Source organism: Mirounga leonina, unplaced genomic scaffold (assembly GCF_011800145.1).
Source record: "Mirounga leonina isolate KUSES-001 unplaced genomic scaffold, KU_Mleo_1.0 Mir_174, whole genome shotgun sequence".
Taxonomy (NCBI): domain Eukaryota; kingdom Metazoa; phylum Chordata; class Mammalia; order Carnivora; family Phocidae; genus Mirounga; species Mirounga leonina.
The window spans coordinates 25357410-25371035 of NW_023270451.1; the positions used below are offsets into that span (position 1 = coordinate 25357410).

General features: G+C 38.8%; 1 protein-coding gene across 1 annotated transcript in view; it reads right to left on the reverse strand.

Moving 5' to 3' along the window:
• The window catches only part of COL28A1 (collagen type XXVIII alpha 1 chain), a 161530-nt gene extending 159830 nt beyond the window's left edge, over positions 1-1700 (reverse strand). Inside the window, exon 1 of the mRNA XM_035020613.1 lies at positions 1090-1700. The gene's annotated coding sequence lies outside the window, so the exon portion shown is untranslated. The remainder of the gene's footprint in view (positions 1-1089) is intronic.
• Between the last annotated feature and the right edge of the window lie 11926 nt (positions 1701-13626).

Consider the following 13626-nt stretch of genomic DNA (forward strand, 5'->3'; position numbering starts at 1 on the left):
TTCTCCTCATTTATAGGCCTCATTTTGGGCTTTAGAAATGCTGTCTTTAAATAAAGACTCGTCTTTCCTAAAACTAAGCACTTGCTCATATAGTTTTTTGGCATATAATCATGATTGCATAGCTGAAGCTTTGTATATACAATGTTCACTATCACACTTATTAATTAGCACTAACCATTATGTCTCATATTTCATTACTATTTGCTCTGATATTTTTTATCCAGCTCTCCCTAAGCAGTCGTACTATTCCCCTCTCTTTACTGATATTAGCTAGAGGACACTCTTATACCTTTGGTTTTTAGTTCTACTGCCTTCCTAAAATCTCTTTCTTTTTTATTAGTTTGGCATCTTAAGAGCACACCATTTCTAACCATTTTTGCCATATTTTATTTTGCCTCAGTTTTTAGTAATTCTTACCTTTCTCTCATTTAGATATCATATACAAGCAAAATAGGTTTTGGGGGAAAATTCCATTAGTTAAATAAAAGAAACATAAACCTCTCTGTTCATTATAAGTTACATTTTATAAGTGTAGAAACAATGATTATCTTTAACCAAATGCCATATATTTGCCTTTTTTGCCTAAAATTTATCTTGGGTTAATATCAGAATCAACAAATCCAAGAGACTTTATATTTTGTGATTTTTCAAAAATAAAATTCTTTCGGCACAGTTTACCAATTGTATTCACAGTGTTTGCATCTCATTTGTTTCACAGAAAGATAAAATTATCAAAAGAAGACTTTATTCAAATTGCCAAACCAGCCAAATTATAAAATATTCTGTAATTAATACTGAGTTATAAAAATATGTTCCAAATTAAGAAAAAGAGGTCCTGAAAGGTATTAACATCATTGCAACGCTAGGCAGTAGACTGCAAATTAAAAATCAATTTTAAACTTTGAAATAAATTTTAAATGTTGACATTTTAACAATTATTTATATTTTTCTAATAATTAAAGTAATGGCAGAGGATAGAAATTTTTGATAAGCTTTCTTCACATAATAAGTAGGCAAACCCCTTAGTCTTCCGCGGTGCCTAGGTGGTTTCTGATTTCAAGTGATTAAAATAAAACAGTTATGTCTTACCTTATAAAGTTTGTCAAACAGGAATTAAAGACTGATTAAGCAAATGCCAACAGCAAGGACCATTGTTGGGGATGGAGTTGGCTATTTGATATTGTTCTTTTCTGTGGAAGTAAAAATTGTCTTTGGTCTTGGAAGTTTTGCAATCTTTTATTCATGTTTATTAGCCTAAGTTAAAGCAAGAGTGGTCAGGCATTTGGCCAGGGTGCAAGATCTGGGTGGGATCAGTAAGTAATTTAAAGGAACAGTGTCCTCTCAGAACAAGTCTGTGTTCTCCAGACTGTTATAAAAATAACTTGAGCAGATTTTCTACATTTTAGGCATTTATTGACAGCCTGCTGTTTCTCATACCGTGTCCTCCTTCTATTTCTACCTTTCTCTGCATGGGATGTGCTCTGTGTGTTACTGGCTCTGAACAGCTTTGTGAGGGAGTGTAAGTGACAACAGACTCAGACCCAAAACAGGTTTTTCAAGAGAGGCAATGGGTTGATAATTATTGAAGCTGGATGAAGAGTATAGAGAAGTTCATTATTGTAGCCTTTCTACATCTGTGATCTTTGAAAATTTCCATAATAAAAAGTCAAAAGAGTGATCTGAATTTAGCCCTGGTTCTGTCTCTCATATGGGGACCTCAGTTTCCCATTTCTGAAATGAGGGAGTGAATTTAATTAGCTATCAGGAGCCTTCCAAACTATAACACAGGAGCTAGGTTTACAGTGGTCAATATCCTGAGCTCTCTGTCCCAGAAAGTTAGTCACTCAAGTGGCTCCATTCTCTTTTTTCTTAGTTTCTACCTCGTGGTTATGACCCATTTTAAGTCGATGTTTATCAGTGCAGAACATTCTGCCAAGAAGCCACTGGACTCCTAGACAACTAACAGACAGGCTTCTCAACAGAAGACAGAGAGTACCAAGATGATCAGAGATAGCAATATTAATGTTCACACCATAATTATTTAAAACCAGCTTTCCTAGGAAGGCATTTTTACATTTACAGATCTGCTTATTGCAACAATAATAGCTTCCATTTCATGAACACTTTACCAGGTGTGAGGCACTGCGCTAAGTTTTTCATACACATTATGGCACCTAAGTCTCTCACAGCTCCGCCACCTACAGACAGTAAGTGCTGTAAGATTTTGCGTTTTACAGATGAGGATGTTGAAGCAGAGAGGAGTGCGGTCACTTTCCCACGGTCAAACCAGTGCTAGAGAATGCCAGAATGAAATCTCAACTCAGATGTAGCTGACCCCTGAGCCTCACTTATCACAACTACCGCATCATTAAATTACATACCCATGTGAATGTCCGTGTTTTCATTGTCTCTGCACCACAAAGCAGTTTTTGAAGAACTGAGGAAGTTTTGTGAGGCTTTGGTAACAGAAAGAAGAAACAGTGGGTACCCTGCCGAAGCACAAATGGAATTTCCCAGGAAGCAACCCCATATATATCTTATATAGCCTGTGGATGTTAGCCACACTTGTCACTTTTGTGAGATGAGAATCAGGGGATAAGGAAGTGGCATTTTTTTTAGAAGGTCACCTCCCTCTTTTCTGGGGGTAGAATACCAACTTGCAGGATAATATACCTATAAGAAGCAAACAAGTAACTCCTGGAGGGGAGATAGGGACTAAAGCCCTCCTGCTTCGGAACTGTTCTGACTGAAGTTGGGGACGGGTTGGAGTCCTGCCTGCTCATCCCTGTCCTTCCATCCCACAAAGCCAAATAGAGTAACCTAAACCCAAGGTTTGCCACCTTTCATTCCCGGGTGTGGCCATCAGCACTAGGTTGATTAGGTAGATGACTCCAAAGAAATTATTGTGTCCTGTCCGTTTATATAAGGCAATTCACTTTGCTCCCAGAGAAACAAGATGCCATGGGTGAAGACTGCAGTCTTAATCCTAATGGATGGTCTTGAATTAGTGTGCAATTAGACATACACAGTCCAAATAAGAGCACATGGATAAAGACGATGGCTAGAAAAGTCAACTTGGAGTTCATGCCCTTCTGACAGTTATTCTGTAGCAAAGTCTTGGGGTTTTTTTTAGAGTTTTCACTATGGCTTTATTATTGCTTATAGGGGCCCTACCTCCTTTGACAACATCTACCTTAATATCTCTAATTTTTCAGGGTGCCTGGGTGGCTCAGTCATTAAGTGTCTGCCTTTGGCTCAGGTCATGATCCCAGGGTCCTGGGATCGAGCCCCTCATCGGGCTCCTTGCTCCGCGGGAAGCCTGCTTCTCCCTCTCCCATTCCCCCTGCTTATATTCCCTCTCTCGCTGTATCTCTCTCTGTCAAATAAATAAATAAAATCTTTAAAAAAAAATATATATATATATATAATTTTTCTATTACTTGCAGTGCACAGTACTGGCTGTAGCAAAGTCTTCATAGAAGAAAGAACACGCTGTTTTTACTATTATAACTATAATGGTCTAGAGTAAGCCCTCAATAAATATTTATTAAATGAGTGATTATTCAAAGTAATTTTTTAGTATCTATCACTCACGTGAGAACCGTGATACATCAGATTGCTCTCTTCCAGAACATTACTAGACAAGAAATCTTTTTTCAACTTTTTCAAAAATCTTGAATACTCTACCTCAGTAGAATCTATGTTGGCTTTCTTTGTTTAGGTACCAGTGCCAAGATCTCCACTTCAGTAGTGATGGTATTTTGGGGTCTAGAAACATTTAAAAAGAATCCAAAGTTAGCCCGGTGATGGGTATTAAAGAGGGCATGTACTGAATGGAGCACTGGGTGTTATATGCAAACAATGAATCATGGAACACTACATCAAAAACTAATGATGTAATATATGGGGATTAACATAACATCATAAAATAAAATTTAAAAAAAAAAGAATCCAAGTCTGGGATGATTTGTACATATCAGAAGGTTTTATCTGCATGAGGTTATAGAAATACTAAAAAGGCTAGTAATGTATCAGCTCAAACTTGTATGGAAGTTATACACCTGGACCAAGACCAAGGTATAGGGTAATGTTTCACACTCTTCTCCCAATTTTGGCCACCTTTTTCACTGCTGACCCAGAGTAGAAAAGAACATTATCAACTGAGAAAGGAGAAGTCAAAGGCCTTTTTGCCCAGTTTGGAAAAATCTGTCATTGGAAGTCCCCTTCTATTTCTTTCAGTATAAAATCTTGATATAGATTTTTTTTAAAAGAATTTCTAATATTTGCCCTAAAGCTCCGAAGTTTCTGTATTCACCATCCTGCTTGGCTCCACGAGTATGACTTGGACCTTCTCTCTCGTCATTCATCAGGAAATTAGAGGAACACCAAAATGGATTTGGTCCAATTTGTCAACTAAGGGAAGGATTAAAAGCATTCAAAGACAACAAGGAAATGAAAATTATCATTGGTCCTAAAATGTAGGCAATGCGGCATGGTTTCAGTCTGGAGCAGTGTGACTACATCTCGCCTCCCCTCACCAAATTCTGATTGAGTTGACTCTTCCACCTTCCCTCTACTCACTTATGTTTTGTATTACTTACTCCCTGATATATCTTGCTTCATTGTTTTTCATTTGGTCCCCAACTTGAATAATTGTATCCCAAATGCAACACACAGTGCCCTAGACCACAGTGACAGCCCAGTGTACCAATCTTAGGATCACTAAAATCTTTCTTTAAAAATGTTGAAATGTTCAGGCTTTTTCTTTCTTAAATTATTCCCTTCGTCAGTGGATAGGGCAGTCTTAAATTTTTCATGCAGAATCCACCACAAAGGAAAGGTTGGATCTATTTAAGCTTTGACCAAACTCTTGTTTTCATAGGGAAAATATTTTCTATTTTTCATTCAGTTGATTTTACTTTCAGGTATTAGAACGTGTTGTACTGTATTTGGGTGAATTATTTGATTCTCCACCAGATGGTATTTAAGCTTTTCTTATATGGGGGCAAAGAATAGTATCTAATCTCAGAACTAAAAGGAAACTTAGATACCATTTTTCCTTTGATTCTTCCATTTCCCAGATGAGAAACTAGAGGGCAGGTTTTGAATCCCACCCGAAGGCCATACCATGAGTCAGTGAGGGAATAGAGTTTATCTTCGTGTGGCAGCTGGACATCTTTAATTAACCCTGAAGCCCCCAGGAGGATTCTTGGCCTTTGCACCATCTGGGCTTATGGCACAGCAGGAGAAAAAGGAGGCTGGCCTATGGCCGACAATTTATGCTTGAAAAATATGGATTTACTTTAGGGGCAAATGGCTCAGGAAAATTATCACAGGCTAAATTTCTGCACATAACGAGTCTCACATCTCACTGTGTAATGCCTGGGCCATCAAAGGCAATGCATACCAATTGTTAGAACCCTGAGTTGAAGAACTTTGTCCTCCAGGTTTGGGTTGGTTTGCCTGAGCAGCTGAGGATTATTACACAGGTTTCAGTGACCTATGGTGCATGTTATTGATACCTGATCAAAATATAGCCAGTTATATAAGAAGATATCATCTGTATGAATAAGTTTCAGAAACTCAATACCCATTTGAGTGTTCTAGTCAGCCCATTTGGGATTTAATAAGAATATCCAAAAAAAGAAATTTTTAAAATAACTATCAAATTTCTGGAACTAAAATGTTTTTAAGAACATTAAATAACATAACATAATAATAAAAAAAAAAGAACAAAAGAACACTAAATAACTTATTATCCCACATTATATCAACCCATTACAACTCTGGTTTACACAACACTGTCCCTAATTGAGGTAAGAGACTCATCTGCTTTTTGAGTTACATCTAAATTATATAGTTTCTCCTGGGCAATAGTTTGTTTCTTCTTCTGTTCTTTTAAATTCTGTACTAAAAGTAAACTATTCATGAACAAAGTTTATAGTGAAAGAGACCTGAGGTGAATTAATATTTTTGCTATCTTGGGATATGAAAAATCTTTTAATAATATAAAACTCTACACAGATATAAGGTATCTATTATAATCATTTATTGTTTATATCCAGAACAATAGATTCTGAAATTACATATGTACAATTTTAATGTAAGTAATTTTTACTTAATTATATATTTTCCATTATGTTAATTGACGAAATTCAGAAATGCCAAATACACAAATTAGGACTGACCCTGGGTCCTGAGGGACTCTTGATTGAAAAAAGATATTTGGGCACCACCTTGTGGGGCTTTGTGGAAAGACACAGTGTGAGAGTCAGCTTGTCTACTAGCATTAACAGATTAAAATTCTTAATTGCCTATGATTCTGAACAGATAGAATGTAAGTTGCTTTCTAAAAAATTTTCTGGGTAGGGGAATAAGAGAATAAGCCAAAGGGGGTGACAAAATTAGTTTTATATATGAATCAAGAAACTAACATCTGATGAAATCTCAAATGCATTTATTTAACAAACATTAACTCACATATGGTTCCAACTATGTGTGAGGCATTGGATAGAAAAGAAATAAGGCCAGTCACTTCAGCCCAGTGAAAAAAATAAGGAAGTAAAAGGCAATGGCAAATTTTACCAAAAATATTTTTTTATGTAATCAAATGACAAACGCAAGTTAATGATACCGTGCTGATGTGTTTGGAAGAAAAGTGTACTGTTATCTGCAACTTACTTTGAAATGCATCATATGAGGGGTGCCTGGGTGGCTCAGTCAGTTAAGCATCTGCCTTCAGCTCAGGTCATGATCCCGGGGTCCTGGGATCCAGCCCTGTGTCGGGCTCCCTGCCTAGCGGAGAGCCTGCTTCTCCCTTCTCCCCGCTCATGCTCTCTCGCTATCTCTGTCTCTCTCTCTCTCAAATAAATAAATAAAATCTTTAAAAAAAAAAAAAAAAAAGAAGGAAGGGCACCTGGGTGGCTCAGTTGGTTGAGCAACTGCCTTCGGCTCAGGTCATGATCCTGGAGTCCCTGGATCAGGTCCCACATCGGGCTCCCTGCTCGGCAGGGAGTCTGCTTCGTCCTCTGACCCTCCCCCCTCTCATGTGCTCTCTCTCTCTCATTCTGTCTCTCTCAAATAAATAAATAAAATCTTTAAAAAAAATAAAATAAAAAATAAAAAAATTTAAAAAAGAAGGAAATGCATCATATAAAAAGAAGATGGATAAAGGTCTAGATAGATATATGAGAGAACAAATATGTCAGTTATAGATCAAGTGTTAATCGTGGAATCTAGATGGTGGGTAGTGAGTTTATAATTCTGTCAACTTTTCTGTATGTTTGAAATTTTTCAAAACAAAGTATTCGCAAAAAACCCCACAAGGTAATGGCAGTCTAGTACAATAATATCTATAAAAGAGACTTGTGAAGAGGGCGCCCAGTCCAGACTGTGACATGGAGGTTGGAAGTGCAGGGAGCAGACGATAAGTAGGCATTTCTTTGCTGCCATGTTAAAGGGTTTAGATTTTACCTTGAAAACAACAGGAAGCCACTGAACAGTTTTAAGCAGAGGAGTGACATGATCACATTTTCATTTTAGGAAAATCACTCTGGTGGCTGTGTGAAGAATTAATTGCAGAAAAGCAAGCCTGGAGACTGAGAGACTTATTAGCAAATGTAGCAAAATACCAGTGAGAGAAAAGGCTCTCAAGTACCAGCAGTGGGGATGGAAAGAAGTGAACAATTCTAAGAAATACTAAGGAAGCAGAATCAAAGAGCTTAATTGGCCTAGGAAAGGGAAAGAAATGAAGAAGCATGGTATCCAGTGGTTTGTTGAAGAGTATTTAACAATTGGTTCTCTGGAAAAACATATGTGTGTGCACAAATTTATATAAGTTTATTACAAATGTTACTGATAGAAAGAGTGTGTGGTATGCAATTTACAAATAATAACTACATATACAATTTTCTGTATTATAAATTCCACATAGCAAATTGATTCTCATAGAATGCTTTCATTTATTTTTTAAATTTTTATTGTTATGTTAATCACCATACATTACATCGTTAGTTTTTGATGTAGTGTTCCATGATTCCTTGTTTGTGCATAACACCCAATGCTCCATGCAGAACGTGCCCTCTTTAATACCCATCACCAGGCTAACCCATCCTCCCATCCCCCTCCCCTATAGAACCCTCAGTTTGTTTTTCAGAGTCCATCATCTCTCATGGTTCGTCTCCCCCTCCAATATCCCCCCCCTTCATTCTTCCCCTCCTGCTATCTTCTTCTTTTTTTTTTTTTAACATATATTGCATTATTTGTTTCAGAGGTACAGATCTGAGATTCAACAGTCTTGCACAGTTCACAGTGCTTACCAGAGCACATACCCTCCCCAGTGTCTATCACCCAGTCACCCCATCCCTCCCACCCCACCCCCCATTCCAGCAACCCTCAGTTTGTTTCCTGCAATTAAGAATTCCTCATATCAGTGAGGTCATGATACATGTCTTTCTCTGTTTGACTTATTTCGCTCAGCATAATACCCTCCAGTTCCATCCACGTCATTGCAAATGGCAAGATCTCATTCCTTTTGATGGCTGCATAATATTCCATTGCATATATATACCACTTCTTCTTTATCCATTCATCTGTTGATGGACATCTTGGCTCTTTCCACAGTTCGGCTATTGTGGACATTGCTGCTATAAACATCGGGGTGCATGTACCCCTTCGGATCCCTACTTTTGTATTTTTGGGGTAAATACCCAGTAGTGCAATTGCTGGATCATATGGTAGCTCTATTTTCAACTTTTGGAGGAACCTCCATACTGTTTTCCAGAGTGACTGCACCAGCTTGCATTCCCACCAACAGCGTAGGAGGGTTCCCCTTTCTCCGCATCCCCGCCAACATCTGTCATTTCCTGACTTGTTAATTTTAGCCATTCTGACTGGTGTGAGGTGGTATCTCATTGAGGTTTTGATTTGGATTTCCCTGATGCTGAGTGATGTTGAGCACTTTTTCATGTGTCTGTTGGCCATTTGGATGTCTTCTTTGGAGAAATGTCTGTTTGTGTCTTCTGCCCATTTCTTGATTGGATTCTTTGTTCTTCGGGTGTTGAGTTTGATAAGTTCTTTATAGATTTTGGATACTAGCCCTTTATCTGATACGTCATTTACAAATATCTTCTCCCATTCTGTCAGTTGTCTTTTGGTTTTGTTGACTGTTTCCTTTGTTTTGCAAAAGCTTTTTATCTTGATGAAGTCCCAATAGTTCATTTTTGCCCTTGCTTCCCTTGCCTTTGGCGATGTTTCTAGGAAGAAGTTGCTGCGGCTGAGGTCAAAGAGGTTGCTGCCTGTGTTCTCCTCTAGGATTTTGATGGACTCCTGTCTTACATTGAGGTCTTTCAACCATTTGGAGTCTATTTTTGTGTGTGGTGTAAGGAAATGGTCCAGTTTCATTCTTCTGCATGTGGCTATCCAATTTTCCCAACACCATTTGTTGAAGAGACTTTTTTCCATTGGACATTCTTTCTTGCTTTGTCAAAGATGAGTTGACCATAGAGTTGAGGGTCCATTTCTGGGCTCTCTATTCTGTTCCATTGATCGATGTGTCTGTTTTTGTGCCAGTACCATAATGTCTTGATGATGACAGCTTTGTAATAGAGCTGGAATTCCGGAATTGTAATGCCACCAGCTTTGCTTTTCTTTTTCAACATTCCTCTGGCTATGCGGGGTCTTTTCTGGTTCCATACAAATTTTAGGATTATTTGTTCCATTTTTTTGAAAAAAAGTGGATGGTATTTTGATGGGGATTGCATTGAATGTGTAGATTGCTCTAGGTAGCATTGACATCTTCACAATATTTGTTCTTCCAATCCATGAGCATGGAATGATTTCCATTTCTTTGTGTCTTCCTCAATTTCTTTCATTCAGTTCAATTTCATTCATTCTTTCAATTTCAGTTTTCTGAGTACAGATCCTTTGCCTCTTTGGTTAGATTTATTCCTAGGTATCTTATGGTTTTGGGTGCAATTGTAAATGGGATTGACTCCTTAATTTCTCTTTCTTCTGTCTTGTTGTTGGTGTATAGGAATGCCACTGATTTCTGTGCATTGATTTTATATCTTGCCACTTTACTGAATTCCTGTATGAATTCTAGCAGTTTTGGGGTGGAGTCTTTTGGGTTTTCCACATAAGGTATCATATCGTCTGCAAAGAGTGAGAGTTTGACTTCTTCTTTGCCGATTTGGATGCCTTTTATTTTTTTTTTGTTGTCTGATTGCTGTGGCTAGGACTTCTAATACTATGTTGAATAGCAGTGGTGATAGTGGACATCCCTGCGACATTCCTGACCTTAGGGGGAAAGCTCTCAGTTTTTCCCCATTGAGAATGATATTTGCTGTAGGTTTTCATAGATGGCTTTTATGATATTGAGGTATGTACCCTCTATCCCTATGCTCTGAAGAGTTTTGATCAAGAAAGGATGCTATACTTTGTCAAATGCTTTTTCTGCATCTACTGAGAGGATCATATGATTCTTGTTCTTTCTTTTATTAATGTATTGTATCACGTTGATTGATTTGCGGATGTTGAACCAACCTTGCAGCCCAGGGATAAATCCCACTTGGCCGTGGTGAATAATCCTTTTAATGTACTGCTGGATCCTATTGGCTAGTATTTTGGTGAGAATTTTTGCATCCATGTTCATCAGGGATATTGGTCTGTAATTCTCCTTTTTGATGGGGTCTTTGTCTGGTTTTGGGATCAAGGTAATGGTGGCGTCATAAAATGAGTTTGGAAGTTTTCCTTCCATTTCTATTTTTTGGAACAGTTTCAGAAGAATAGGTATTAATTCTTCTTGAAATGTTTGGTAGAATTCCCCTGGGAAGCCATCTGGCCCTGGCCTTTTGTTCGTTGGGAGATTTTTGATGACTGCTTCAATTTCCTTCATGGTTATAGGTCTGTTCAGGTTTTCTATTTCTTCCTGGTTCAGTTTTGGTAGTTGATACATCTCTAGGAATGCAACCATTTCTTCCAGGTTGTCTAATTTGCTGGCATAGAGTTGCTCATAATATCTTCTTATAATTGTATTTCTTTGGTGTTGGTTGTGATCTCTCCTCTTTCATTCAGGATTTTGTTGATTTGGGTCATTTTGATAAGTTAGAGCCCCCATATTTGATTGCACCTCATTAATAGCCTTTTTGATTTCAACTTGGTTAGATTTTAGTTCTTTTATTTCTCCAGAAAGGGTTCCTCTAATAGCTTCCATGCTTTTTTCAAGCCCAGCTAGTATCTTTAAAGTGATGATTCTGAACTCTAGATCCGACATCGTACTAATGTCGTATTGAGTAGGTCTCTGGCAGTCAGTACTACCTCTTGTTCTTTTTGTTGAGGTGATTTTTTCCATCTTGTCATTTTGTCCAGAGGAGAATAGATGAACAAGAGAACAAAATGCTAACAGGGTAACAACGTCCCCAGAAAATATACTTTAAACAAATCAGAAAAGACCTGAAGTAGGGGGGAAAAAAAGGGAAAGAGAGAAAAAAGAAAAAGAAAAAAAGATAAAGATAAAAACAAACAAAAATAGAACAAAACAAAAAAAAAATCAAATATGATCAGGCTGGTACATAGATCAGTGCCCCACACTAGATTTTGGGGTGTATTTTGGTCTGTTAGAAGAAAGTGCCTCCCAAAATTTTAAAGAAAGAAAAACTTATATATGTACAAAAATAAGGGTTGATATGATGAAGGGATGGACTATGACTGTAAAGATGAAAATTATAAAAAATTTTATAAAAGGAATTGATAAGAAGTTGTTTGAAAAAAGAAAGAAGAGGATTTAAAAAAAAGAAAAAAGGGAGAGAATGTGATCAGGCAGGGGAGTAGAAAAAACCATACACTAGAGATTTAGGGTACATTTTGATCTGTCAGAAGAAACTATCTCAAAATTTTAAAGAGAAAACAACTTATATATATATGCCAAAAATACGGGTAACTACTATGAAGGGAGAGAACATGACTCTAAAAATGAAAAATAAAAATGTTTTTTAAAAAAGGGATTGATAAGATGTTGGTTGAAAAAGGGAAAAAGAAAAATTCAAAAAAAAAAAAGACAGTTAAAAAAAATTAACTTTGAAAGACTAAAGAATCATGGTAAAAAAGCCATGGATTCTATGTGCGGTATTCCCCTAGTGCTGGAGTTCTGCCGTTCTCATTGATCGGTAAACTTGGTCTTGGCTGGCTGTTCTCGCTGATCTTCTGGGGAGGGGCCTGTTGCCGTGGTTCCCAAATGTCTTTGCCAGAGACGAAATTGCCCCACCCTTGCTGGTCCGGGCTAAGTAATCTGCTCGGGTTTGCTCTCGGGAGCTTTTGTTCCCTGCAAGCTTTCCTTACAGCTTTGGAGGCCGACAGTGAAAATGGCGACCTCCCAATCTCTGCCAAGGAGCCGAGAATTCAGGGCCCCGCTCCTCAGTGCGCCCCCAGAGAAAAGCAGTCAGTCACTCCCGTCTCCCCGGTCTCCGGCCGCACTCCGTGCTCACCCGGCCTGTGACCAAGCGTTTCTATCTCTGGCACCTGACCCTGTGTGGAGTCTCCAAACCCAGCAGATCCCTCTGGTGCACTCCCACGCTGCTCCTCCCAGGGGAGGAAGGGGAGTCTCCGCGGATCTGCCACTTGTTGGGTCCCTGCTGGAGGAGCAGTGGCCCGACTGTGCTCCGGATCACGGTCTTTGGCAACCCCGAGCTGAGAGCCCGTGCCTCGGCTCCGTCTCTGCAGCCGGCTTCCCTGCTCCGATACCTGGGAGCTCTGCCACAGTCAGGCACCCCCAGTCTTTCTGTGACCCCGAGGCTCCTGAGACCACACTGTCCTGCGAGGGTTCCACCCCCAACTTAGCCACCAAAGCAACGTCCCTGAGCGGAGCAGACTTCTAAATGTTCCGATTTTGTGCTCCGCGGCTCTATCATTTGCCCGAAGAGGCCGATGGAGGCCCCTCACCCGCCATCTATCCTCCCTAATATCGCCTCGGATTCACTTCTCTGCACGTCCTACCTTCCAGAGAGTGGTCACTTTTCTGTTCAGAGAGTTGTTGCTATTCTTTTCTTTTATCTCCTGTTGAGTTTGTAGGTGTCAGAATGGTTTGATCCCTATCCAGCTGAATTCCTGAGACCAGACGAAATCCAGGTCTCCTACTCCTCCGCCATCTTGCTCCACCCCCGCTTTCATTTATTTTTGCTAAATCCTTGTGTCCTTACTCAATCTCTGGTTGCAGTTGATACATGACTGTATTTCTGACAGGGATGCTGACTGATATTTCCATTTTCTTTAACAAGCAAGTGCGCCCTTGCTTTCATATTTCTAGGGTACTTATATTAGTGTATAACTTTTGGTATCTTTCCTCCCATTATCCACACCTCCCCATAGGAGGAGGAGTTAGATTTATCCTGAATGATGGGGATGATAGTGTAACACCCATTGGTCCATGTTTCCTGTCTCAACATCCATCATCACAAAATAATATTTTAATAGCCTGAGCATTTGCTTAATTTATACACCATGTGTGCATGCTTCTCATGACATATAGTGTCGTTCCCTTTACAGTATTACACAAGTAACTGTATATACATACATATCATACCCCAAATTAGAGAAGTGTCTTGTTCTCAAGACTCTTACTGCCTGACAATT